The sequence below is a fragment of the Ranitomeya variabilis genome, chromosome 2 (assembly GCF_051348905.1).
Source record: "Ranitomeya variabilis isolate aRanVar5 chromosome 2, aRanVar5.hap1, whole genome shotgun sequence".
Classification (NCBI taxonomy): Eukaryota; Metazoa; Chordata; class Amphibia; order Anura; family Dendrobatidae; genus Ranitomeya; species Ranitomeya variabilis.
In genome coordinates this window covers 305,772,144-305,798,280 of record NC_135233.1, presented here as the reverse complement: position 1 = coordinate 305,798,280, position 26,137 = coordinate 305,772,144, and the positions used below count along the sequence as shown (strand labels likewise).

General features: G+C 44.9%; 2 non-coding genes and 17 pseudogenes across 2 annotated transcripts; all 19 read left to right on the top strand.

The window, feature by feature from the left end:
* Window positions 1–696: 696 nt before the first annotated feature.
* LOC143810949 (U2 spliceosomal RNA) lies at window positions 697–899 on the top strand (annotated as a pseudogene).
* An 861-nt stretch (window positions 900–1,760) lies between these two features.
* LOC143810932 (U2 spliceosomal RNA) lies at window positions 1,761–1,966 on the top strand (annotated as a pseudogene).
* Window positions 1,967–2,828: 862 nt separating this feature from the next.
* On the top strand, window positions 2,829–3,041 carry LOC143810976 (U2 spliceosomal RNA; annotated as a pseudogene).
* An 861-nt stretch (window positions 3,042–3,902) lies between these two features.
* On the top strand, window positions 3,903–4,108 carry LOC143810955 (U2 spliceosomal RNA; annotated as a pseudogene).
* Window positions 4,109–4,970: 862 nt separating this feature from the next.
* LOC143810975 (U2 spliceosomal RNA) lies at window positions 4,971–5,180 on the top strand (annotated as a pseudogene).
* Window positions 5,181–6,042: 862 nt separating this feature from the next.
* On the top strand, window positions 6,043–6,239 carry LOC143810962 (U2 spliceosomal RNA). The gene has a single exon (XR_013223275.1). It is a non-coding gene; the product is annotated as a U2 spliceosomal RNA (small nuclear RNA).
* An 862-nt stretch (window positions 6,240–7,101) lies between these two features.
* On the top strand, window positions 7,102–7,304 carry LOC143810958 (U2 spliceosomal RNA; annotated as a pseudogene).
* Window positions 7,305–8,166: 862 nt separating this feature from the next.
* Window positions 8,167–8,369, top strand: LOC143810948 (U2 spliceosomal RNA; annotated as a pseudogene).
* Window positions 8,370–9,440: 1,071 nt separating this feature from the next.
* On the top strand, window positions 9,441–9,637 carry LOC143810961 (U2 spliceosomal RNA). Its single transcript, XR_013223274.1, has one exon. It is a non-coding gene; the product is annotated as a U2 spliceosomal RNA (small nuclear RNA).
* An 862-nt stretch (window positions 9,638–10,499) lies between these two features.
* On the top strand, window positions 10,500–10,702 carry LOC143810957 (U2 spliceosomal RNA; annotated as a pseudogene).
* A 1,071-nt stretch (window positions 10,703–11,773) lies between these two features.
* On the top strand, window positions 11,774–11,979 carry LOC143810942 (U2 spliceosomal RNA; annotated as a pseudogene).
* An 849-nt stretch (window positions 11,980–12,828) lies between these two features.
* LOC143810974 (U2 spliceosomal RNA) lies at window positions 12,829–13,038 on the top strand (annotated as a pseudogene).
* An 862-nt stretch (window positions 13,039–13,900) lies between these two features.
* On the top strand, window positions 13,901–14,103 carry LOC143810956 (U2 spliceosomal RNA; annotated as a pseudogene).
* An 862-nt stretch (window positions 14,104–14,965) lies between these two features.
* Window positions 14,966–15,168, top strand: LOC143810947 (U2 spliceosomal RNA; annotated as a pseudogene).
* Window positions 15,169–16,030: 862 nt separating this feature from the next.
* Window positions 16,031–16,233, top strand: LOC143810938 (U2 spliceosomal RNA; annotated as a pseudogene).
* An 858-nt stretch (window positions 16,234–17,091) lies between these two features.
* On the top strand, window positions 17,092–17,297 carry LOC143810933 (U2 spliceosomal RNA; annotated as a pseudogene).
* An 862-nt stretch (window positions 17,298–18,159) lies between these two features.
* On the top strand, window positions 18,160–18,365 carry LOC143810931 (U2 spliceosomal RNA; annotated as a pseudogene).
* Window positions 18,366–19,223: 858 nt separating this feature from the next.
* LOC143810946 (U2 spliceosomal RNA) lies at window positions 19,224–19,435 on the top strand (annotated as a pseudogene).
* Window positions 19,436–20,295: 860 nt separating this feature from the next.
* LOC143810979 (U2 spliceosomal RNA) lies at window positions 20,296–20,505 on the top strand (annotated as a pseudogene).
* Window positions 20,506–26,137: the final 5,632 nt, after the last annotated feature.

Sequence of the window (26,137 nt, the reverse complement as noted above, 5' to 3'; positions counted from 1 at the left end):
GCCTTGCTTTCACCTATGTATGTCAAGCATTGTATTGCATTCAATATGCAATCAATCAGTCAATCAATTTGTCTTTACTGGTTGCTGCAACAGGTGTGTTGAGATGTAGGCCCGTATTAGGCCTTTCTTACAGTGTTGCAAATATACTGTGCCATCTACAAAATTAGGCCCCTGCTGTCAGTACTTGGCGGCGTTTCAATTGAAGTATCCAATGAGTAGTTCTGCCATACATACCGCATTTGTGACCGTCGCATGAATTCTTCTGTAAAACATTGTCCCCCTCTTGTGGACCACCGACTTCTAAATGTGGTGTATTATATGTATTTGAAAAAAAAGGAAAACTGGTGTCTGTGCTGATCTCGAATCTGCTTGTCTTCTCCATCTACACCTGTGTGAGTATTCTAATGCTTTTGACCAACCAGGTGCGCTGCCTGCGGTAGATAGAATCTTAGCACGGAACATTCATGTGCAGTCACAATGGGGATGGAGGGTGTGGTCAAAGTAGGCGGAGTTATGCAGATTCAAAACGCGCCGTGCACAGCTTGAACACACACACACACACAGCAGAACTGTCATTGAGAATGCATCCCAGAGTTTCTGGAAATGTCTTCCCTGCGGCACTCTTTTTGCTCCGTCTCCACAATGGGTGTCAGTTTTAGGCCTAGGTGCGTCAGAAGTGGCAAACCATTTCTGGTTATCGTTTCTCGGCCCTATGCATCCGTCGTCGCCGCCGCTGCTCAAGATGTAGTGTAGTATCTGTTTTTATCAGTTTAATGTCTGATACGTCCCCTATCCATATTAAATGGATTTTTAGCCCAGGTAGCTGGAAATGGAGCTTGCTCTGTCCACTCCACGCATTGACTTGTTATTGCAGTATCTCCGGGAACAGTGCACTCCTTCTCTGATCCGGTTTCCAAAAACAGATTGAATTGAAATCAGCGCAAGTTGTCTTTTAACCATTTATGTGAATACTTTTCAGTGTCAGCGAAGCACATTTCAGATGCCAAATGTAGCATTTTGCTTGATTTCACTTGACCATTTGCAACATTTTGTGTGCCTTGCCTGGCCTTGCTTTCACCTATGTATGTCAAGCATTGTATTGCATTCAATATGCAATCAATCAGTCAATCAATTTGTCTTTACTGGTTGCTGCAACAGGTGTGTTGAGATGTAGGCCCGTATTAGGCCTTTCTTACAGTGTTGCAAATATACTGTGCCATCTACAAAATTAGGCCCCTGCTGTCAGTACTTGGCGGCGTTTCAATTGAAGTATCCAATGAGTAGTTCTGCCATACATACCGCATTTGTGACCGTCGCATGAATTCTTCTGTAAAACATTGTCCCCTCTTGTGGACCACCGACTTCTAAATGTGGTGTATTATATGTATTTGAAAAAAAAGGAAAACTGGTGTCTGTGCTGATCTCGAATCTGCTTGTCTTCTCCATCTACACCTGTGTGAGTATTCTAATGCTTTTGACCAACCAGGTGCGCTGCCTGCGGTAGATAGAATCTTAGCACGGAACATTCATGTGCAGTCACAATGGGGATGGAGGGTGTGGTCAAAGTAGGCGGAGTTATGCAGATTCAAAACGCGCCGTGCACAGCTTGAACACTCACACACACACAGCAGAACTGTCATTGAGAATGCATCCCAGAGTTTCTGGAAATGTCATCCCTGCGGCACTCTTTTTGCTCCGTCTCCACAATGGGTGTCAGTTTTAGGCCTAGGTGCGTCAGAAGTGGCAAACCATTTCTGGTTATCGTTTCTCGGCCTTATGCATCCGTCGTCGCCGCCGCCGCTGCTCAAGATGTAGTGTAGTATCTGTTTTTATCAGTTTAATGTCTGATACGTCCCCTATCCATATTAAATGGATTTTTAGCCCAGGTAGCTGGAAATGGAGCTTGCTCTGTCCACTCCACGCATTGACTTGTTATTGCAGTATCTCCGGGAACAGTGCACTCCTTCTCTGATCCGGTTTCCGAAAACAGATTGAATTGAAATCAGCGCAAGTTGTCTTTTAACCATTTATGTGAATACTTTTCAGTGTCAGCGAAGCACATTTCAGATGCCAAATGTAGCATTTTGCTTGATTTCACTTGACCATTTGCAACATTTTGTGTGCCTTGCCTGGCCTTGCTTTCACCTATGTATGTCAAGCATTGTATTGCATTCAATATGTAATCAATCAGTCAATCAATTTGTCTTTACTGGTTGCTGCAACAGGTGTGTTGAGATGTAGGCCCGTATTAGGCCTTTCTTACAGTGTTGCAAATGTACTGTGCCATCTACAAAATTAGGCCCCTGCTGTCAGTACTTGGCGGCGTTTCAATTGAAGTATCCAATGAGTAGTTCTGCCATACATACCGCGTTTGTGACCGTCGCATGAATTCTTTTGTAAAACATTGTCCCCCTCTTGTGGACCACCGACTTCTAAATGTGGTGTATTATATGTATTTGAAAAAAAAGGAAAACTGGTGTCTGTGCTGATCTCGAATCTGCTTGTCTTCTCCATCTACACCTGTGTGAGTATTCTAATGCTTTTGACCAACCAGGTGCGCTGCCTGCGGTAGATAGAATCTTAGCACAGAACATTCATGTGCAGTCACAATGGGGATGGAGGGTGTGGTCAAAGTAGGCGGAGTTATGCAGATTCAAAACGCGCCGTGCACAGCTTGAACACACACACACACACAGCAGAACTGTCATTGAGAATGCATCCCAGAGTTTCTGGAAATGTCTTCCCTGCGGCACTCTTTTTGCTCCGTCTCCACAATGGGTGTCAGTTTTAGGCCTAGGTGCGTCCGAAGTGGCAAACCATTTCTGGTTATCGTTTCTCGGCCTTATGCATCCGTCGTCGCCGCCGCCGCCGCCGCCGCTCAACATGTAGTGTAGTATCTGTTTTTATCAGTTTAATGTCTGATACGTCCCCCTATCCATATTAAATGGATTTTTAGCCCAGGTAGCTGGAAATGGAGCTTGCTCTGTCCACTCCACGCATTGACTTGTTATTGCAGTATCTCCGGGAACAGTGCACTCCTTCTCTGATCCGGTTTCCGAAAACAGATTGAATTGAAATCAGCGCAAGTTGTCTTTTAACCATTTATGTGAATACTTTTTAGTGTCAGCGAAGCACATTTCAGATGCCAAATGTAGCATTTTGCTTGATTTCACTTGACCATTTGCAACATTTTGTGTGCCTTGCCTGGCCTTGCTTTCACCTATGTATGTCAAGCATTGTATTGCATTCAATATGCAATCAATCAGTCAATCAATTTGTCTTTACTGGTTGCTGCAACAGGTGTGTTGAGATGTAGGCCCGTATTAGGCCTTTCTTACAGTGTTGCAAATATACTGTGCCATCTACAAAATTAGGCCCCTGCTGTCAGTACTTGGCGGCGTTTCAATTGAAGTATCCAATGAGTAGTTCTGCCATACATACCGCATTTGTGACCGTCGCATGAATTCTTCTGTAAAACATTGTCCCCTCTTGTGGACCACCGACTTCTAAATGTGGTGTATTATATGTATTTGAAAAAAAAGGAAAACTGGTGTCTGTGCTGATCTCGAATCTGCTTGTCTTCTCCATCTACACCTGTGTGAGTATTCTAATGCTTTTGACCAACCAGGTGCGCTGCCTGCGGTAGATAGAATCTTAGCACGGAACATTCATGTGCAGTCACAATGGGGATGGAGGGTGTGGTCAAAGTAGGCGGAGTTATGCAGATTCAAAACGCGCCGTGCACAGCTTGAACACTCACACACACACAGCAGAACTGTCATTGAGAATGCATCCCAGAGTTTCTGGAAATGTCATCCCTGCGGCACTCTTTTTGCTCCGTCTCCACAATGGGTGTCAGTTTTAGGCCTAGGTGCGTCAGAAGTGGCAAACCATTTCTGGTTATCGTTTCTCGGCCTTATGCATCCGTCGTCGCCGCCGCCGCTGCTCAAGATGTAGTGTAGTATCTGTTTTTATCAGTTTAATGTCTGATACGTCCCCTATCCATATTAAATGGATTTTTAGCCCAGGTAGCTGGAAATGGAGCTTGCTCTGTCCACTCCACGCATTGACTTGTTGTTGCAGTATCTCCGGGAACAGTGCACTCCTTCTCTGATCCGGTTTCCGAAAACAGATTGAATTGAAATCAGCGCAAGTTGTCTTTTAACCATTTATGTGAATACTTTTCAGTGTCAGCGAAGCACATTTCAGATGCCAAATGTAGCATTTTGCTTGATTTCACTTGACCATTTGCAACATTTTGTGTGCCTTGCCTGGCCTTGCTTTCACCTATGTATGTCAAGCATTGTATTGCATTCAATATGTAATCAATCAGTCAATCAATTTGTCTTTACTGGTTGCTGCAACAGGTGTGTTGAGATGTAGGCCCGTATTAGGCCTTTCTTACAGTGTTGCAAATGTACTGTGCCATCTACAAAATTAGGCCCCTGCTGTCAGTACTTGGCGGCGTTTCAATTGAAGTATCCGATGAGTAGTTCTGCCATACATACCGCGTTTGTGACCGTCGCATGAATTCTTTTGTAAAACATTGTCCCCCTCTTGTGGACCACCGACTTCTAAATGTGGTGTATTATATGTATTTGAAAAAAAAGGAAAACTGGTGTCTGTGCTGATCTCGAATCTGCTTGTCTTCTCCATCTACACCTGTGTGAGTATTCTAATGCTTTTGACCAACCAGGTGCGCTGCCTGCGGTAGATAGAATCTTAGCACGGAACATTCATGTGCAGTCACAATGGGGATGGAGGGTGTGGTCAAAGTAGGCGGAGTTATGCAGATTCAAAACGCGCCGTGCACAGCTTGAACACACACACACACACAGCAGAACTGTCATTGAGAATGCATCCCAGAGTTTCTGGAAATGTCTTCCCTGCGGCACTCTTTTTGCTCCGTCTCCACAATGGGTGTCAGTTTTAGGCCTAGGTGCGTCCGAAGTGGCAAACCATTTCTGGTTATCGTTTCTCGGCCTTATGCATCCGTCGTCGCCGCCGCCGCCGCCGCTCAACATGTAGTGTAGTATCTGTTTTTATCAGTTTAATGTCTGATACGTCCCCCTATCCATATTAAATGGATTTTTAGCCCAGGTAGCTGGAAATGGAGCTTGCTCTGTCCACTCCACGCATTGACTTGTTATTGCAGTATCTCCGGGAACAGTGCACTCCTTCTCTGATCCGGTTTCCGAAAACAGATTGAATTGAAATCAGCGCAAGTTGTCTTTTAACCATTTATGTGAATACTTTTCAGTGTCAGCGAAGCACATTTCAGATGCCAAATGTAGCATTTTGCTTGATTTCACTTGACCATTTGCAACATTTTGTGTGCCTTGCCTGGCCTTGCTTTCACCTATGTATGTCAAGCATTGTATTGCATTCAATATGCAATCAATCAGTCAATCAATTTGTCTTTACTGGTTGCTGCAACAGGTGTGTTGAGATGTAGGCCCGTATTAGGCCTTTCTTACAGTGTTGCAAATATACTGTGCCATCTACAAAATTAGGCCCCTGCTGTAAGTACTTGGCGGCGTTTCAATTGAAGTATCCAATGAGTAGTTCTGCCATACATACCGCATTTGTGACCGTCGCATGAATTCTTCTGTAAAACATTGTCACACTCTTGTGGACCACCGACTTCTAAATGTGGTGTATTATATGTATTTGAAAAAAAAGGAAAACTGGTGTCTGTGCTGATCTCGAATCTGCTTGTCTTCTCCACCTACACCTGTGTGAGTATTCTAATGCTTTTGACCAACCAGGTGCGCTGCCTGCGGTAGATAGAATCTTAGCACGGAACATTCATGTGCAGTCACAATGGGGATGGAGGGTGTGGTCAAAGTAGGCGGAGTTATGCAGATTCAAAACGCGCCGTGCACAGCTTGAACACACACACACACACAGCAGAACTGTCATTGAGAATGCATCCCAGAGTTTCTGGAAATGTCTTCCCTGCGGCACTCTTTTTGCTCCGTCTCCACAATGGGTGTCAGTTTTAGGCCTAGGTGCGTCAGAAGTGGCAAACCATTTCTGGTTATCATTTCTCGGCCTTATGCATCCGTCGTCGTCGCTCAAGATGTAGTGTAGTATCTGTTTTTTTCAGTTTAATGTCTGATACGTCCCCTATCCATATTAAATGGATTTTTAGCCCAGGTAGCTGGAAATGGAGCTTGCTCTGTCCACTCCATGCATTGACTTGTTATTGCAGTATTTCCGGGAACAGTGCACTCCTTCTCTGATCCGGTTTCCGAAAACAGATTGAATTGAAATCAGCGCAAGTTGTCTTTTAACCCTTTATGTGAATACTTTTCAGTGTCAGCGAAGCACATTTCAGAAGCCAAATGTAGCATTTTGCTTGATTTCACTTGACCATTTGCAACATTTTGTGTGCCTTGCCTGGCCTTGCTTTCACCTATGTATGTCAAGCATTGTATTGCATTCAATATGCAATCAATCAGTCAATCAATTTGTCTTTACTGGTTGCTGCAACAGGTGTGTTGAGATGTAGGCCCGTATTAGGCCTTTCTTACAGTGTTGCAAATATACTGTGCCATCTACAAAATTAGGCCCCTGCTGTCAGTACTTGGCGGCGTTTCAATTGAAGTATCCAATGAGTAGTTCTGCCATACATACCGCATTTGTGACCGTCGCATGAATTCTTTTGTAAAACATTGTCCCCCTCTTGTGGACCACCGACTTCTAAATGTGGTGTATTATATGTATTTGAAAAAAAAGGAAAACTGGTGTCTGTGCTGATCTCGAATCTGCTTGTCTTCTCCATCTACACCTGTGTGAGTATTCTAATGCTTTTGACCAACCAGGTGCGCTGCCTGCGGTAGATAGAATCTTAGCACGGAACATTCATGTGCAGTCACAATGGGGATGGAGGGTGTGGTCAAAGTAGGCGGAGTTATGCAGATTCAAAACGCGCCGTGCACAGCTTGAACACACACACACACACAGCAGAACTGTCATTGAGAATGCATCCCAGAGTTTCTGGAAATGTCTTCCCTGCGGCACTCTTTTTGCTCCGTCTCCACAATGGGTGTCAGTTTTAGGCCTAGGTGCGTCAGAAGTGGCAAACCATTTCTGGTTATCGTTTCTCGGCCTTATGCATCCGTCGTCGCCGCCGCCGCTCGAGATGTAGTGTAGTATCTGTTTTTATCAGTTTAATGTCTGATACGTCCCCTATCCATATTAAATGGATTTTTAGCCCAGGTAGCTGGAAATGGAGCTTGCTCTGTCCACTCCACGCATTGACTTGTTATTGCAGTATCTCCGGGAACAGTGCACTCCTTCTCTGATCCGGTTTCCGAAAACAGATTGAATTGAAATCAGCGCAAGTTGTCTTTTAACCATTTATGTGAATACTTTTCAGTGTCAGCGAAGCACATTTCAGATGCCAAATGTAGCATTTTGCTTGATTTCACTTGACCATTTGCAACATTTTGTGTGCCTTGCCTGGCCTTGCTTTCACCTATGTATGTCAAGCATTGTATTGCATTCAATATGCAATCAATCAGTCAATCAATTTGTCTTTACTGGTTGCTGCAACAGGTGTGTTGAGATGTAGGCCTGTATCAGGCCTTTCTTACAGTGTTGCAAATATACTGTGCCATCTACAAAATTAGGCCCCTGCTGTCAGTACTTGGCGGCGTTTCAATTGAAGTATCCAATGAGTAGTTCTGCCATACATACCGCATTTGTGACCGTCGCATGAATTCTTTTGTAAAACATTGCCCCCCTCTTGTGGACCACCGACTTCTAAATGTGGTGTATTATATGTATTTGAAAAAAAAGGAAAACTGGTGTCTGTGCTGATCTCGAATCTGCTTGTCTTCTCCATCTACACCTGTGTGAGTATTCTAATGCTTTTGACCAACCAGGTGCGCTGCCTGCGGTAGATAGAATCTTAGCACGGAACATTCATGTGCAGTCACAATGGGGATGGAGGGTGTGGTCAAAGTAGGCGGAGTTATGCAGATTCAAAACGCGCCGTGCACAGCTTGAACACACACACACACACAGCAGAACTGTCATTGAGAATGCATCCCAGAGTTTCTGGAAATGTCTTCCCTGCGGCACTCTTTTTGCTCCGTCTCCACAATGGGTGTCAGTTTTAGGCCTAGGTGCGTCAGAAGTGGCAAACCATTTCTGGTTATCGTTTCTCGGCCCTATGCATCCGTCGTCGCCGCCGCTGCTCAAGATGTAGTGTAGTATCTGTTTTTATCAGTTTAATGTCTGATACGTCCCCTATCCATATTAAATGGATTTTTAGCCCAGGTAGCTGGAAATGGAGCTTGCTCTGTCCACTCCACGCATTGACTTGTTATTGCAGTATCTCCGGGAACAGTGCACTCCTTCTCTGATCCGGTTTCCGAAAACAGATTGAATTGAAATCAGCGCAAGTTGTCTTTTAACCATTTATGTGAATACTTTTCAGTGTCAGCGAAGCACATTTCAGATGCCAAATGTAGCATTTTGCTTGATTTCACTTGACCATTTGCAACATTTTGTGTGCCTTGCCTGGCCTTGCTTGTTATTGCAGTATCTCCGGGAACAGTGCACTCCTTCTCTGATCCGGTTTCCGAAAACAGATTGAATTGAAATCAGCGCAAGTTGTCTTTTAACCATTTATGTGAATACTTTTCAGTGTCAGCGAAGCACATTTCAGATGCCAAATGTAGCATTTTGCTTGATTTCACTTGACCATTTGCAACATTTTGTGTGCCTTGCCTGGCCTTGCTTTCACCTATGTATGTCAAGCATTGTATTGCATTCAATATGCAATCAATCAGTCAATCAATTTGTCTTTACTGGTTGCTGCAACAGGTGTGTTGAGATGTAGGCCCGTATTAGGCCTTTCTTACAGTGTTGCAAATATACTGTGCCATCTACAAAATTAGGCCCCTGCTGTCAGTACTTGGCGGCGTTTCAATTGAAGTATCCAATGAGTAGTTCTGCCATACATACCGCATTTGTGACCGTCGCATGAATTCTTCTGTAAAACATTGTCCCCTCTTGTGGACCACCGACTTCTAAATGTGGTGTATTATATGTATTTGAAAAAAAAGGAAAACTGGTGTCTGTGCTGATCTCGAATCTGCTTGTCTTCTCCATCTACACCTGTGTGAGTATTCTAATGCTTTTGACCAACCAGGTGCGCTGCCTGCGGTAGATAGAATCTTAGCACGGAACATTCATGTGCAGTCACAATGGGGATGGAGGGTGTGGTCAAAGTAGGCGGAGTTATGCAGATTCAAAACGCGCCGTGCACAGCTTGAACACTCACACACACACAGCAGAACTGTCATTGAGAATGCATCCCAGAGTTTCTGGAAATGTCTTCCCTGCAGCACTCTTTTTGCTCCGTCTCCACAATGGGTGTCAGTTTTAGGCCTAGGTGCGTCAGAAGTGGCAAACCATTTCTGGTTATCGTTTCTCGGCCTTATGCATCCGTCGTCGTCGCTCAAGATGTAGTGTAGTATCTGTTTTTTTCAGTTTAATGTCTGATACGTCCCCTATCCATATTAAATGGATTTTTAGCCCAGGTAGCTGGAAATGGAGCTTGCTCTGTCCACTCCATGCATTGACTTGTTATTGCAGTATTTCCGGGAACAGTGCACTCCTTCTCTGATCCGGTTTCCGAAAACAGATTGAATTGAAATCAGCGCAAGTTGTCTTTTAACCCTTTATGTGAATACTTTTCAGTGTCAGCGAAGCACATTTCAGAAGCCAAATGTAGCATTTTGCTTGATTTCACTTGACCATTTGCAACATTTTGTGTGCCTTGCCTGGCCTTGCTTTCACCTATGTATGTCAAGCATTGTATTGCATTCAATATGCAATCAATCAGTCAATCAATTTGTCTTTACTGGTTGCTGCAACAGGTGTGTTGAGATGTAGGCCCGTATTAGGCCTTTCTTACAGTGTTGCAAATATACTGTGCCATCTACAAAATTAGGCCCCTGCTGTCAGTACTTGGCGGCGTTTCAATTGAAGTATCCAATGAGTAGTTCTGCCATACATACCGCATTTGTGACCGTCGCATGAATTCTTTTGTAAAACATTGTCCCCCTCTTGTGGACCACCGACTTCTAAATGTGGTGTATTATATGTATTTGAAAAAAAAGGAAAACTGGTGTCTGTGCTGATCTCGAATCTGCTTGTCTTCTCCATCTACACCTGTGTGAGTATTCTAATGCTTTTGACCAACCAGGTGCGCTGCCTGCGGTAGATAGAATCTTAGCACGGAACATTCATGTGCAGTCACAATGGGGATGGAGGGTGTGGTCAAAGTAGGCGGAGTTATGCAGATTCAAAACGCGCCGTGCACAGCTTGAACACACACACACACACAGCAGAACTGTCATTGAGAATGCATCCCAGAGTTTCTGGAAATGTCTTCCCTGCGGCACTCTTTTTGCTCCGTCTCCACAATGGGTGTCAGTTTTAGGCCTAGGTGCGTCAGAAGTGGCAAACCATTTCTGGTTATCGTTTCTCGGCCTTATGCATCCGTCGTCGCCGCCGCCGCTCGAGATGTAGTGTAGTATCTGTTTTTATCAGTTTAATGTCTGATACGTCCCCTATCCATATTAAATGGATTTTTAGCCCAGGTAGCTGGAAATGGAGCTTGCTCTGTCCACTCCACGCATTGACTTGTTATTGCAGTATCTCCGGGAACAGTGCACTCCTTCTCTGATCCGGTTTCCGAAAACAGATTGAATTGAAATCAGCGCAAGTTGTCTTTTAACCATTTATGTGAATACTTTTCAGTGTCAGCGAAGCACATTTCAGATGCCAAATGTAGCATTTTGCTGGATTTCACTTGACCATTTGCAACATTTTGTGTGCCTTGCCTGGCCTTGCTTGTTATTGCAGTATCTCCGGGAACAGTGCACTCCTTCTCTGATCCGGTTTCCGAAAACAGATTGAATTGAAATCAGCGCAAGTTGTCTTTTAACCATTTATGTGAATACTTTTCAGTGTCAGCGAAGCACATTTCAGATGCCAAATGTAGCATTTTGCTTGATTTCACTTGACCATTTGCAACATTTTGTGTGCCTTGCCTGGCCTTGCTTTCACCTATGTATGTCAAGCATTGTATTGCATTCAATATGCAATCAATCAGTCAATCAATTTGTCTTTACTGGTTGCTGCAACAGGTGTGTTGAGATGTAGGCCCGTATTAGGCCTTTCTTACAGTGTTGCAAATATACTGTGCCATCTACAAAATTAGGCCCCTGCTGTCAGTACTTGGCGGCGTTTCAATTGAAGTATCCAATGAGTAGTTCTGCCATACATACCGCATTTGTGACCGTCGCATGAATTCTTCTGTAAAACATTGTCCCCTCTTGTGGACCACCGACTTCTAAATGTGGTGTATTATATGTATTTGAAAAAAAAGGAAAACTGGTGTCTGTGCTGATCTCGAATCTGCTTGTCTTCTCCATCTACACCTGTGTGAGTATTCTAATGCTTTTGACCAACCAGGTGCGCTGCCTGCGGTAGATAGAATCTTAGCACGGAACATTCATGTGCAGTCACAATGGGGATGGAGGGTGTGGTCAAAGTAGGCGGAGTTATGCAGATTCAAAACGCGCCGTGCACAGCTTGAACACTCACACACACACAGCAGAACTGTCATTGAGAATGCATCCCAGAGTTTCTGGAAATGTCTTCCCTGCGGCACTCTTTTTGCTCCGTCTCCACAATGGGTGTCAGTTTTAGGCCTAGGTGCGTCAGAAGTGGCAAACCATTTCTGGTTATCGTTTCTTGGCCTTATGCATCCGTCGTCGCCGCCGCCGCTGCTCAAGATGTAGTGTAGTATCTGTTTTTATCAGTTTAATGTCTGATACGTCCCCTATCCATATTAAATGGATTTTTAGCCCAGGTAGCTGGAAATGGAGCTTGCTCTGTCCACTCCACGCATTGACTTGTTATTGCAGTATCTCCGGGAACAGTGCACTCCTTCTCTGATCCGGTTTCCGAAAACAGATTGAATTGAAATCAGCGCAAGTTGTCTTTTAACCATTTATGTGAATACTTTTCAGTGTCAGCGAAGCACATTTCAGATGCCAAATGTAGCATTTTGCTTGATTTCACTTGACCATTTGCAACATTTTGTGTGCCTTGCCTGGCCTTGCTTTCACGCATTGTATTGCATTCAATATGTAATCAATCAGTCAATCAATTTGTCTTTACTGGTTGCTGCAACAGGTGTGTTGAGATGTAGGCCCGTATTAGGCCTTTCTTACAGTGTTGCAAATGTACTGTGCCATCTACAAAATTAGGCCCCTGCTGTCAGTACTTGGCGGCGTTTCAATTGAAGTATCCAATGAGTAGTTCTGCCATACATACCGCGTTTGTGACCGTCGCATGAATTCTTTTGTAAAACATTGTCCCCCTCTTGTGGACCACCGACTTCTAAATGTGGTGTATTATATGTATTTGAAAAAAAAGGAAAACTGGTGTCTGTGCTGATCTCGAATCTGCTTGTCTTCTCCATCTACACCTGTGTGAGTATTCTAATGCTTTTGACCAACCAGGTGCGCTGCCTGCGGTAGATAGAATCTTAGCACGGAACATTCATGTGCAGTCACAATGGGGATGGAGGGTGTGGTCAAAGTAGGCGGAGTTATGCAGATTCAAAACGCGCCGTGCACAGCTTGAACACACACACACACACAGCAGAACTGTCATTGAGAATGCATCCCAGAGTTTCTGGAAATGTCTTCCCTGCGGCACTCTTTTTGCTCCGTCTCCACAATGGGTGTCAGTTTTAGGCCTAGGTGCGTCCGAAGTGGCAAACCATTTCTGGTTATCGTTTCTCGGCCTTATGCATCCGTCGTCGCCGCCGCCGCCGCCGCTCAACATGTAGTGTAGTATCTGTTTTTATCAGTTTAATGTCTGATACGTCCCCCTATCCATATTAAATGGATTTTTAGCCCAGGTAGCTGGAAATGGAGCTTGCTCTGTCCACTCCACGCATTGACTTGTTATTGCAGTATCTCCGGGAACAGTGCACTCCTTCTCTGATCCGGTTTCCGAAAACAGATTGAATTGAAATCAGCGCAAGTTGTCTTTTAACCATTTATGTGAATACTTTTCAGTGTCAGCGAAGCACATTTCAGATGCCAAATGTAGCATTTTGCTTGATTTCACTTGACCATTTGCAACATTTTGTGTGCCTTGCCTGGCCTTGCTTTCACCTATGTATGTCAAGCATTGTATTGCATTCAATATGCAATCAATCAGTCAATCAATTTGTCTTTACTGGTTGCTGCAACAGGTGTGTTGAGATGTAGGCCCGTATTAGGCCTTTCTTACAGTGTTGCAAATATACTGTGCCATCTACAAAATTAGGCCCCTGCTGTCAGTACTTGGCGGCGTTTCAATTGAAGTATCCAATGAGTAGTTCTGCCATACATACCACATTTGTGACCGTCGCATGAATTCTTTTGTAAAACATTGCCCCCCTCTTGTGGACCACCGACTTCTAAATGTGGTGTATTATATGTATTTGAAAAAAAAGGAAAACTGGTGTCTGTGCTGATCTCGAATCTGCTTGTCTTCTCCATCTACACCTGTGTGAGTATTCTAATGCTTTTGACCAACCAGGTGCGCTGCCTGCGGTAGATAGAATCTTAGCACGGAACATTCATGTGCAGTCACAATGGGGATGGAGGGTGTGGTCAAAGTAGGCGGAGTTATGCAGATTCAAAACGCGCCGTGCACAGCTTGAACACACACACACACACAGCAGAACTGTCATTGAGAATGCATCCCAGAGTTTCTGGAAATGTCTTCCCTGCGGCACTCTTTTTGCTCCGTCTCCACAATGGGTGTCAGTTTTAGGCCTAGGTGCGTCAGAAGTGGCAAACCATTTCTGGTTATCGTTTCTCGGCCTTATGCATCCGTCGTCGCCGCCGCCGCTCGAGATGTAGTGTAGTATCTGTTTTTATCAGTTTAATGTCTGATACGTCCCCTATCCATATTAAATGGATTTTTAGCCCAGGTAGCTGGAAATGGAGCTTGCTCTGTCCACTCCACGCATTGACTTGTTATTGCAGTATCTCCGGGAACAGTGCACTCCTTCTCTGATCCGGTTTCCGAAAACAGATTGAATTGAAATCAGCGCAAGTTGTCTTTTAACCATTTATGTGAATACTTTTCAGTGTCAGCGAAGCACATTTCAGATGCCAAATGTAGCATTTTGCTTGATTTCACTTGACCATTTGCAACATTTTGTGTGCCTTGCCTGGCCTTGCTTTCACCTATGTATGTCAAGCATTGTATTGCATTCAATATGCAATCAATCAGTCAATCAATTTGTCTTTACTGGTTGCTGCAACAGGTGTGTTGAGATGTAGGCCTGTATCAGGCCTTTCTTACAGTGTTGCAAATATACTGTGCCATCTACAAAATTAGGCCCCTGCTGTCAGTACTTGGCGGCGTTTCAATTGAAGTATCCAATGAGTAGTTCTGCCATACATACCGCATTTGTGACCGTCGCATGAATTCTTTTGTAAAACATTGTCCCCCTGTTGTGGACCACCGACTTCTAAATGTGGTGTATTATATGTATTTGAAAAAAAAGGAAAACTGGTGTCTGTGCTGATCTCGAATCTGCTTGTCTTCTCCATCTACACCTGTGTGAGTATTCTAATGCTTTTGACCAACCAGGTGCGCTGCCTGCGGTAGATAGAATCTTAGCACGGAACATTCATGTGCAGTCACAATGGGGATGGAGGGTGTGGTCAAAGTAGGCGGAGTTATGCAGATTCAAAACGCGTCGTGCACAGCTTGAACACACACACACACACAGCAGAACTGTCATTGAGAATGCATCCCAGAGTTTCTGGAAATGTCTTCCCTGCGGCACTCTTTTTGCTCCGTCTCCACAATGGGTGTCAGTTTTAGGCCTAGGTGCGTCAGAAGTGGCAAACCATTTCTGGTTATCGTTTCTCGGCCCTATGCATCCGTCGTCGCCGCCGCTGCTCAAGATGTAGTGTAGTATCTGTTTTTATCAGTTTAATGTCTGATACGTCCCCTATCCATATTAAATGGATTTTTAGCCCAGGTAGCTGGAAATGGAGCTTGCTCTGTCCACTCCACGCATTGACTTGTTATTGCAGTATCTCCGGGAACAGTGCACTCCTTCTCTGATCCGGTTTCCGAAAACAGATTGAATTGAAATCAGCGCAAGTTGTCTTTTAACCATTTATGTGAATACTTTTCAGTGTCAGCGAAGCACATTTCAGATGCCAAATGTAGCATTTTGCTTGATTTCACTTGACCATTTGCAACATTTTGTGTGCCTTGCCTGGCCTTGCTTTCACCTATGTATGTCAAGCATTGTATTGCATTCAATATGCAATCAATCAGTCAATCAATTTGTCTTTACTGGTTGCTGCAACAGGTGTGTTGAGATGTAGGCCCGTATTAGGCCTTTCTTACAGTGTTGCAAATATACTGTGCCATCTACAAAATTAGGCCCCTGCTGTAAGTACTTGGCGGCGTTTCAATTGAAGTATCCAATGAGTAGTTCTGCCATACATACCGCATTTGTGACCGTCGCATGAATTCTTCTGTAAAACATTGTCCCCCTCTTGTGGACCACCGACTTCTAAATGTGGTGTATTATATGTATTTGAAAAAAAAGGAAAACTGGTGTCTGTGCTGATCTCGAATCTGCTTGTCTTCTCCACCTACACCTGTGTGAGTATTCTAATGCTTTTGACCAACCAGGTGCGCTGCCTGCGGTAGATAGAATCTTAGCACGGAACATTCATGTGCAGTCACAATGGGGATGGAGGGTGTGGTCAAAGTAGGCGGAGTTATGCAGATTCAAAACGCGCCGTGCACAGCTTGAACACACACACACACACAGCAGAACTGTCATTGAGAATGCATCCCAGAGTTTCTGGAAATGTCTTCCCTGCGGCACTCTTTTTGCTCCGTCTCCACAATGGGTGTCAGTTTTAGGCCTAGGTGCGTCCGAAGTGGCAAACCATTTCTGGTTATCGTTTCTCGGCCTTATGCATCCGTCGTCGCCGCCGCCGCTCAAGATGTAGTGTAGTATCTGTTTTTATCAGTTTAATGTCTGATACGTCCCCTATCCATATTAAATGGATTTTTAGCCCAGGTAGCTGGAAATGGAGCTTGCTCTGTCCACTCCACGCATTGACTTGTTATTGCAGTATCTCCGGGAACAGTGCACTCCTTCTCTGATCCGGTTTCCGAAAACAGATTGAATTGAAATCAGCGCAAGTTGTCTTTTAACCATTTATGTGAATACTTTTCAGTGTCAGCGAAGCACATTTCAGATGCCAAATGTAGCATTTTGCTTGATTTCACTTGACCATTTGCAACATTTTGTGTGCCTTGCCTGGCCTTGCTTTCACCTATGTATGTCAAGCATTGTATTGCATTCAATATGCAATCAATCAGTCAATCAATTTGTCTTTACTGGTTGCTGCAACAGGTGTGTTGAGATGTAGGCCCGTATTAGGCCTTTCTTACAGTGTTGCAAATATACTGTGCCATCTACAAAATTAGGCCCCTGCTGTCAGTACTTGGCGGCGTTTCAATTGAAGTATCCAATGAGTAGTTCTGCCATACATACCGCATTTGTGACCGTCGCATGAATTCTTTTGTAAAACATTGCCCCCCTCTTGTGGACCACCGACTTCTAAATGTGGTGTATTATATGTATTTGAAAAAAAAGGAAAACTGGTGTCTGTGCTGATCTCGAATCTGCTTGTCTTCTCCATCTACACCTGTGTGAGTATTCTAATGCTTTTGACCAACCAGGTGCGCTGCCTGCGGTAGATAGAATCTTAGCACGGAACATTCATGTGCAGTCACAATGGGGATGGAGGGTGTGGTCAAAGTAGGCGGAGTTATGCAGATTCAAAACGCGTCGTGCACAGCTTGAACACACACACACAGCAGAACTGTCATTGAGAATGCATCCCAGAGTTTCTGGAAATGTCTTCCCTGCGGCACTCTTTTTGCTCCGTCTCCACAATGGGTGTCAGTTTTAGGCCTAGGTGCGTCAGAAGTGGCAAACCATTTCTGGTTATCGTTTCTCGGCCTTATGCATCCGTCGTCGCTGCCGCCGCTGCTCAAGATGTAGTGTAGTATCTGTTTTTATCAGTTTAATGTCTGATACGTCCCCTATCCATATTAAATGGATTTTTAGCCCAGGTAGCTGGAAATGGAGCTTGCTCTGTCCACTCCACGCATTGACTTGTTATTGCAGTATCTCCGGGAACAGTGCACTCCTTCTCTGATCCGGTTTCCGAAAACAGATTGAATTGAAATCAGCGCAAGTTGTCTTTTAACCATTTATGTGAATACTTTTCAGTGTCAGCGAAGCACATTTCAGATGCCAAGTGTAGCATTTTGCTTGATTTCACTTGACCATTTGCAACATTTTGTGTGCCTTGCCTGGCCTTGCTTTCACCTATGTATGTCAAGCATTGTATTGCATTCAATATGCAATCAATCAGTCAATCAATTTGTCTTTACTGGTTGCTGCAACAGGTGTGTTGAGATGTAGGCCCGTATTAGGCCTTTCTTACAGTGTTGCAAATATACTGTGCCATCTACAAAATTAGGCCCCTGCTGTCAGTACTTGGCGGCGTTTCAATTGAAGTATCCAATGAGTAGTTCTGCCATACATACCGCATTTGTGACCGTCGCATGAATTCTTCTGTAAAACATTGTCCCCCTCTTGTGGACCACCGACTTCTAAATGTGGTGTATTATATGTATTTGAAAAAAAAGGAAAACTGGTGTCTGTGCTGATCTCGAATCTGCTTGTCTTCTCCATCTACACCTGTGTGAGTATTCTAATGCTTTTGACCAACCAGGTGCGCTGCCTGCGGTAGATAGAATCTTAGCACGGAACATTCATGTGCAGTCACAATGGGGATGGAGGGTGTGGTCAAAGTAGGCGGGGTTATGCAGATTCAAAACGCGCCGTGCACAGCTTGAACACACACACACACACAGCAGAACTGTCATTGAGAATGCATCCCAGAGTTTCTGGAAATGTCTTCCCTGCGGCACTCTTTTTGCTCCGTCTCCACAATGGGTGTCAGTTTTAGGCCTAGGTGCGTCCGAAGTGGCAAACCATTTCTGGTTATCGTTTCTCGGCCTTATGCATCCGTCGTCGCCGCCGCCGCTGCTCAAGATGTAGTGTAGTATCTGTTTTTATCAGTTTAATGTCTGATACGTCCCCTATCCATATTAAATGGATTTTTAGCCCAGGTAGCTGGAAATGGAGCTTGCTCTGTCCACTCCACGCATTGACTTGTTATTGCAGTATCTCCGGGAACAGTGCACTCCTTCTCTGATCCGGTTTCCGAAAACAGATTGAATTGAAATCAGCGCAAGTTGTCTTTTAACCATTTATGTGAATACTTTTCAGTGTCAGCGAAGCACATTTCAGATGCCAAATGTAGCATTTTGCTTGATTTCACTTGACCATTTGCAACATTTTGTGTGCCTTGCCTGGCCTTGCTTTCACCTATGTATGTCAAGCATTGTATTGCATTCAATATGCAATCAATCAGTCAATCAATTTGTCTTTACTGGTTGCTGCAACAGGTGTGTTGAGATGTAGGCCCGTATTAGGCCTTTCTTACAGTGTTGCAAATATACTGTGCCATCTACAAAATTAGGCCCCTGCTGTCAGTACTTGGCGGCGTTTCAATTGAAGTATCCAATGAGTAGTTCTGCCATACATACCGCATTTGTGACCGTCGCATGAATTCTTCTGTAAAACATTGTCCCCCTCTTGTGGACCACCGACTTCTAAATGTGGTGTATTATATGTATTTGAAAAAAAAGGAAAACTGGTGTCTGTGCTGATCTCGAATCTGCTTGTCTTCTCCATCTACACCTGTGTGAGTATTCTAATGCTTTTGACCAACCAGGTGCGCTGCCTGCGGTAGATAGAATCTTAGCACGGAACATTCATGTGCAGTCACAATGGGGATGGAGGGTGTGGTCAAAGTAGGCGGAGTTATGCAGATTCAAAACGCGCCGTGCACAGCTTGAACACACACACACAGCAGAACTGTCATTGAGAATGCATCCCAGAGTTTCTGGAAATGTCTTCCCTGCGGCACTCTTTTTGCTCCGTCTCCACAATGGGTGTCAGTTTTAGGCCTAGGTGCGTCAGAAGTGGCAAACCATTTCTGGTTATCGTTTCTCGGCCTTATGCATCCGTCGTCGCCGCCGCCGCCGCCGCTGCTCAAGATGTAGTGTAGTATCTGTTTTTATCAGTTTAATGTCTGATACGTCCCCTATCCATATTAAATGGATTTTTAGCCCAGGTAGCTGGAAATGGAGCTTGCTCTGTCCACTCCACGCATTGACTTGTTATTGCAGTATCTCCGGGAACAGTGCACTCCTTCTCTGATCCGGTTTCCGAAAACAGATTGAATTGAAATCAGCGCAAGTTGTCTTTTAACCATTTATGTGAATACTTTTCAGTGTCAGCGAAGCACATTTCAGATGCCAAATGTAGCATTTTGCTTGATTTCACTTGACCATTTGCAACATTTTGTGTGCCTTGCCTGGCCTTGCTTTCACCTATGTATGTCAAGCATTGTATTGCATTCAATATGCAATCAATCAGTCAATCAATTTGTCTTTACTGGTTGCTGCAACAGGTGTGTTGAGATGTAGGCCCGTATTAGGCCTTTCTTACAGTGTTGCAAATATACTGTGCCATCTACAAAATTAGGCCCCTGCTGTCAGTACTTGGCGGCGTTTCAATTGAAGTATCCAATGAGTAGTTCTGCCATACATACCACATTTGTGACCGTCGCATGAATTCTTTTGTAAAACATTGCCCCCCTCTTGTGGACCACCGACTTCTAAATGTGGTGTATTATATGTATTTGAAAAAAAAGGAAAACTGGTGTCTGTGCTGATCTCGAATCTGCTTGTCTTCTCCATCTACACCTGTGTGAGTATTCTAATGCTTTTGACCAACCAGGTGCGCTGCCTGCGGTAGATAGAATCTTAGCACGGAACATTCATGTGCAGTCACAATGGGGATGGAGGGTGTGGTCAAAGTAGGCGGAGTTATGCAGATTCAAAACGCGCCGTGCACAGCTTGAACACACACACACACAGCAGAACTGTCATTAAGAATGCATCCCAGAGTTTCTGGAAATGTCTTCCCTGCGGCACTCTTTTTGCTCCGCCTCCACAATGGGTGTCAGTTTTAGGCCTAGGTGCGTCCGAAGTGGCAAACCATTTCTGGTTATCGTTTCTCGGCCTTATGCATCCGTCGTCGCCGCCGCCGCTGCCGCTCAACATGTAGTGTAGTATCTGTTTTTATCAGTTTAATGTCTGATACGTCCCCCTATCCATATTAAATGGATTTTTAGCCCAGGTAGCTGGAAATGGAGCTTGCTCTGTCCACTCCATGCATTGACTTGTTACTGCAGTATCTCCGGGAACAGTGCACTCCTTCTCTGATCCGGTTTCCGAAAACAGATTGAATTGAAATCAGCGCAAGTTGTCTTTTAACCATTTATGTGAATACTTTTCAGTGTCAGCGAAGCACATTTCAGATGCCAAATGTAGCATTTTGCTTGATTTCACTTGACCATTTGCAACATTTTGTGTGCCTTGCCTGGCCTTGCTTTCACCTATGTATGTCAAGCATTGTATTGCATTCAATATGCAATCTGTTGTGAATTTGCTTTTTGCTCCCTCTAGTGGTTACTAGTTTTTTGACTCTGGTTTTTCTGTCATTCCTTTTATCCGCACCTGGGTCGTTAGTTAGGGGTGTTGCTATATAAGCTCCCTGGACCTTCAGTTCAATGCCTGGCAACGTAGTTATCAGAGCTAGTCTGCTGTGCTCTTGTCTACTGATCCTGGTTCCAGTTATATCAGCTAAGTCTGCCTTTTGCTTTTTGCTATTTGTTTTGGTTTTGTATTTTTGTCCAGCTTGTTCCTAAACTATATCCTGACCTTTGCTGGAAGCTCTAGGGGGGCTGGTGTTCTCCCCCCGGACCGTTAGACGGTTCGGGGGTTCTTGAATTTCCAGTGTGGATTTTGATAGGGTTTTTGTTGACCATATAAGTTACCTTTCTTTATTCTGCTATCAGTAAGCGGGCCTCTCTGTGCTAAACCTGGTTCATTTCTGTGTTTGTCATTTCCTCTTACCTCACCGTCATTATTTGTGGGGGGCTTCTATCCAGCTTTGGGGTCCCCTTCTCTGGAGGCAAGAAAGGTCTTTGTTTTCCTCTACTAGGGGTAGCTAGATTCTCCGGCTGGCGCGTGTCATCTAGAATCAACGTAGGAATGATCCCCGGCTACTTCTAGTGTTGGCGTTAGGAGTAGATATATGGTCAACCCAGTTACCACTGCCCTATGAGCTGGATTTTTGTATTCTGCAGACTTCCACGTTCCTCTGAGACCCTCGCCATTGGGGTCATAACAGTTTGCCAGGCCAGTATTAAATGTTTAATGCATTGCAGAAGAGGGATTATAAGAAAGAAGATTCTGAGTTTTTTTTTTTTTTTTTTTTCTTCTTCCCCTTTACCTCAGAGTGGCTATGCTTGCTGCAGACATGAATGTCCAGACCTTGATTACAAGTGTGGACCAGCTGGCTACTCGTGTGCAGGGCATACAAGACTATGTTATCAGAAATCCTAGGTCAGAACCTAAAATACCGATTCCTGAACTGTTTTCCGGAGACAGGTTTAAGTTTAGGAATTTCGTGAATAATTGTAAATTGTTTTTGTCCCTGAGACCCTGTTCATCTGGAGATTCTGCTCAGCAAGTAAAAATTGTTATTTCGTTCTTACGGGGCGACCCTCAGGATTGGGCTTTTTCGCTGGCGCCAGGAGATCCGGCATTGGCTGATCTTGATGCGTTTTTTCTGGCGCTCGGTTTACTTTATGAGGAACCCAATCTTGAGATTCAGGCAGAAAAGGCCTTGCTGGCTATGTCTCAGGGGCAGGACGAGGCTGAAGTGTATTGCCAAAAATTTCGGAAATGGTCCGTGCTGACACATTGGAACGAGTGTGCACTGGCCGCTAATTTTAGAAATGGCCTTTCTGAAGCCATTAAGAATGTTATGGTGGGTTTTCCCATTCCCACAGGTCTGAATGATACTATGGCACTGGCTATTCAAATTGACCGGCGGTTGCGGGAGCGCAAAACCGCAAATTCCCTCATGGAGTTGTCTGAACAGACACCTAATTCGGTGCAATGTGATAGAAAAACCGCAAATTCCCTCATGGTGTTGTCTGAACAGACACCTGATTTAATGCAATGTGATAGAATCCTGACTAGAAATGAGCGGAAAATTCATAGACGCCGGAATGGCTTGTGCTACTACTGTGGTGATTCTACACATGTTATCTCAGCATGCTCTAAACGTATAGCTAAGGTTGTTAGTCCTGTCACCGTTGGTAATTTGCAACCTAAATTTATTCTGTCTGTAACTTTGATTTGCTCACTGTCATCTTATCCTGTCATGGCGTTTGTAGATTCAGGTGCTGCCCTGAGTCTCATGGATCTCTCATTTGCTAAGCGCTGTGGTTTTACTCTTGAACCATTAGAAAATCCTATTCCTCTTAGGGGTATTGATGCTACACCTTTGGCAGCAAATAAACCGCAGTATTGGACTCAGGTTACCATGTGCATGACTCCTGAACACCGCGAGGTGATACGTTTCCTGGTTTTACATAAAATGCATGATTTGGTTGTTTTAGGGCTGCCATGGTTACAGACCCATAATCCAGTCCTGGACTGGAAGGCTATGTCAGTCTCAAGTTGGGGCTGTCGTGGTATTCATGGGGATTCCCTGCCTGTGTCTATTGCTTCTTCTACGCCTTCGGAAGTTCCGGAGTATTTGTCTGATTATCAGGACGTCTTCAGTGAGTCTGAGTCCAGTGCACTGCCTCCTCATAGGGACTGTGACTGTGCTATAGATTTGATCCCAGGCAGTAAATTTCCTAAGGGAAGACTGTTTAATCTGTCGGTACCTGAACATACCGCTATGCGTTCATATATCAAGGAGTCTCTGGAGAAAGGACATATTCGTCCGTCTTCTTCCCCTCTTGGTGCGGGATTCTTTTTTGTGGCAAAAAAGGACGGATCTTTGAGACCTTGTATTGATTATCGGCTTTTAAATAAGATCACAGTCAAATTTCAGTATCCTTTACCGCTGTTGTCTGACTTGTTTGCCCGGATTAAGGGTGCCAAGTGGTTCACCAAGATAGACCTTCGTGGTGCGTACAACCTTGTGCGCATTAAGCAAGGTGATGAATGGAAAACCGCATTCAATACGCCCGAAGGTCATTTTGAGTACTTGGTGATGCCTTTTGGTCTCTCCAATGCGCCTTCAGTTTTTCAGTCCTTTATGCATGACATTTTCCGGAAGTATCTGGATAAATTTTTGATTGTTTATCTGGATGATATTTTGGTTTTTTCTGATAATTGGGATTCGCATGTGGAGCAGGTCAGGTTGGTCTTTAAAATTTTGCGTGAAAATTCTTTGTTTGTCAAGGGCTCAAAGTGTCTCTTTGGTGTACAGAAGGTTCCCTTTTTGGGGTTCATTTTTTCCCCTTCTGCTGTGGAGATGGACCCAGTCAAGGTCCGAGCTATTCTTGATTGGACTCAGCCCTCGTCAGTTAAGAGTCTTCAGAAGTTCTTGGGCTTCGCTAACTTCTACCGTCGTTTTATCGCTAATTTTTCTAGCATTGTGAAACCTTTGACGGATATGACCAAGAAGGGCTCCGATGTAGCTAACTGGGCTCCTGCTGCCGTGGAGGCTTTCCAGGAGTTGAAACGCCGGTTTACTTCGGCGCCTGTTTTGTGCCAGCCTGACGTCTCACTTCCCTTTCAGGTTGAGGTGGATGCTTCGGAGATTGGGGCAGGGGCCGTTTTGTCGCAGAGAGGCCCTGGTTGCTCTGTTATGAAACCTTGTGCCTTTTTCTCTAGGAAGTTTTCGCCTGCCGAGCGAAATTATGATGTGGGCAATCGGGAGTTGTTGGCCATGAAATGGGCATTTGAGGAGTGGCGTCATTGGCTCGAGGGTGCTAAGCATCGTGTGGTGGTCTTGACTGATCACAAAAATCTGATGTATCTCGAGTCTGCTAAACGCCTTAATCCGAGACAGGCCCGCTGGTCATTGTTTTTCTCCCGCTTTGATTTTGTTGTCTCGTATTTACCAGGTTCAAAGAATGTGAAGGCCGATGCTCTTTCTAGGAGCTTTGTGCCTGATGCTCCTGGAGTCGCTGATCCTGTTGGTATTCTTAAAGATGGAGTTATCTTGTCAGCTATTTCTCCGGATCTGCGACGTGTGTTGCAGAGATTTCAGGCTGATAGGCCTGAGTCTTGTCCACCTGACAGACTGTTTGTCCCGGATAAGTGGACCAGCAGAGTCATTTCCGAGGTTCATTCCTCGGTGTTGGCAGGTCACCCGGGAATTTTTGGCACCAGAGATCTGGTGGCCAGGTCCTTTTGGTGGCCTTCCTTGTCAAGGGATGTGCGGTCATTTGTGCAGTCCTGTGGGACTTGTGCTCGAGCTAAGCCTTGCTGTTCTCGTGCCAGCGGTTTGCTCTTGCCCTTGCCTGTCCCGAAGAGACCTTGGACACATATCTCCATGGATTTCATTTCTGATCTTCCGCTATCTCAGGGCATGTCCGTTATCTGGGTGATATGTGATCGCTTCTCCAAGATGGTCCATTTGGTTCCTTTGCCTAAGCTGCCTTCCTCTTCCGAACTGGTTCCTGTGTTTTTCCAGAACGTGGTTCGTTTGCACGGCATCCCTGAGAATATTGTGTCTGACAGAGGATCCCAGTTCGTTTCCAGGTTCTGGCGATCCTTTTGTAGTAGGATGGGCATTGATTTGTCGTTTTCGTCTGCTTTCCATCCTCAGACTAATGGACAGACGGAGCGAACCAATCAGACTTTGGAGGCTTATTTGAGGTGTTTTGTCTCTGCTGATCAGGACGATTGGGTGACATTCTTGCCGTTGGCTGAGTTTGCCCTTAATAATCGGGCTAGTTCCGCCACCTTGGTTTCACCTTTTTTCTGCAACTCTGGTTTCCATCCTCGCTTTTCTTCGGGTCATGTGGAGCCTTCTGACTGTCCTGGGGTGGATTCTGTGGTGGATAGGTTGCAGCAGATCTGGAATCATGTGGTGGACAACTTGAAGTTGTCACAGGAGAAGGCTCAGCGCTTTGCCAACCGCCGCCGCGGTGTGGGTCCCCGACTACGCGTTGGGGATTTGGTATGGCTTTCTTCCCGCTTTGTTCCTATGAAGGTCTCCTCTCCCAAATTTAAACCTCGTTTTATTGGGCCTTACAAGATATTGGAAATCCTTAATCCTGTATCTTTTCGTCTGGATCTTCCTGTGTCGTTTGCTATTCACAATGTATTTCATAGGTCCTTGTTGCGGCGGTACATTGTGCCTGTAGTTCCTTCTGCTGAGCCTCCTGCTCCGGTGTTGGTTGAGGGCGAGTTGGAGTACGTGGTGGAGAAGATCTTGGATTCTCGCCTCTCCAGGCGGAGGCTTCAGTACCTGGTCAAGTGGAAGGGCTATGGTCAGGAGGATAATTCCTGGGTGGTCGCCTCTGATGTTCATGCGGCCGATTTAGTTCGTGCCTTTCATGCCGCTCATCCTGATCGCCCTGGTGGTCGTGGTGAGGGTTCGGTGACCCCTCACTAAGGGGGGGGTACTGTTGTGAATTTGCTTTTTGCTCCCTCTAGTGGTTACTAGTTTTTTGACTCTGGTTTTTCTGTCATTCCTTTTATCCGCACCTGGGTCGTTAGTTAGGGGTGTTGCTATATAAGCTCCCTGGACCTTCAGTTCAATGCCTGGCAACGTAGTTATCAGAGCTAGTCTGCTGTGCTCTTGTCTACTGATCCTGGTTCCAGTTATATCAGCTAAGTCTGCCTTTTGCTTTTTGCTATTTGTTTTGGTTTTGTATTTTTGTCCAGCTTGTTCCTAAACTATATCCTGACCTTTGCTGGAAGCTCTAGGGGGGCTGGTGTTCTCCCCCCGGACCGTTAGACGGTTCGGGGGTTCTTGAATTTCCAGTGTGGATTTTGATAGGGTTTTTGTTGACCATATAAGTTACCT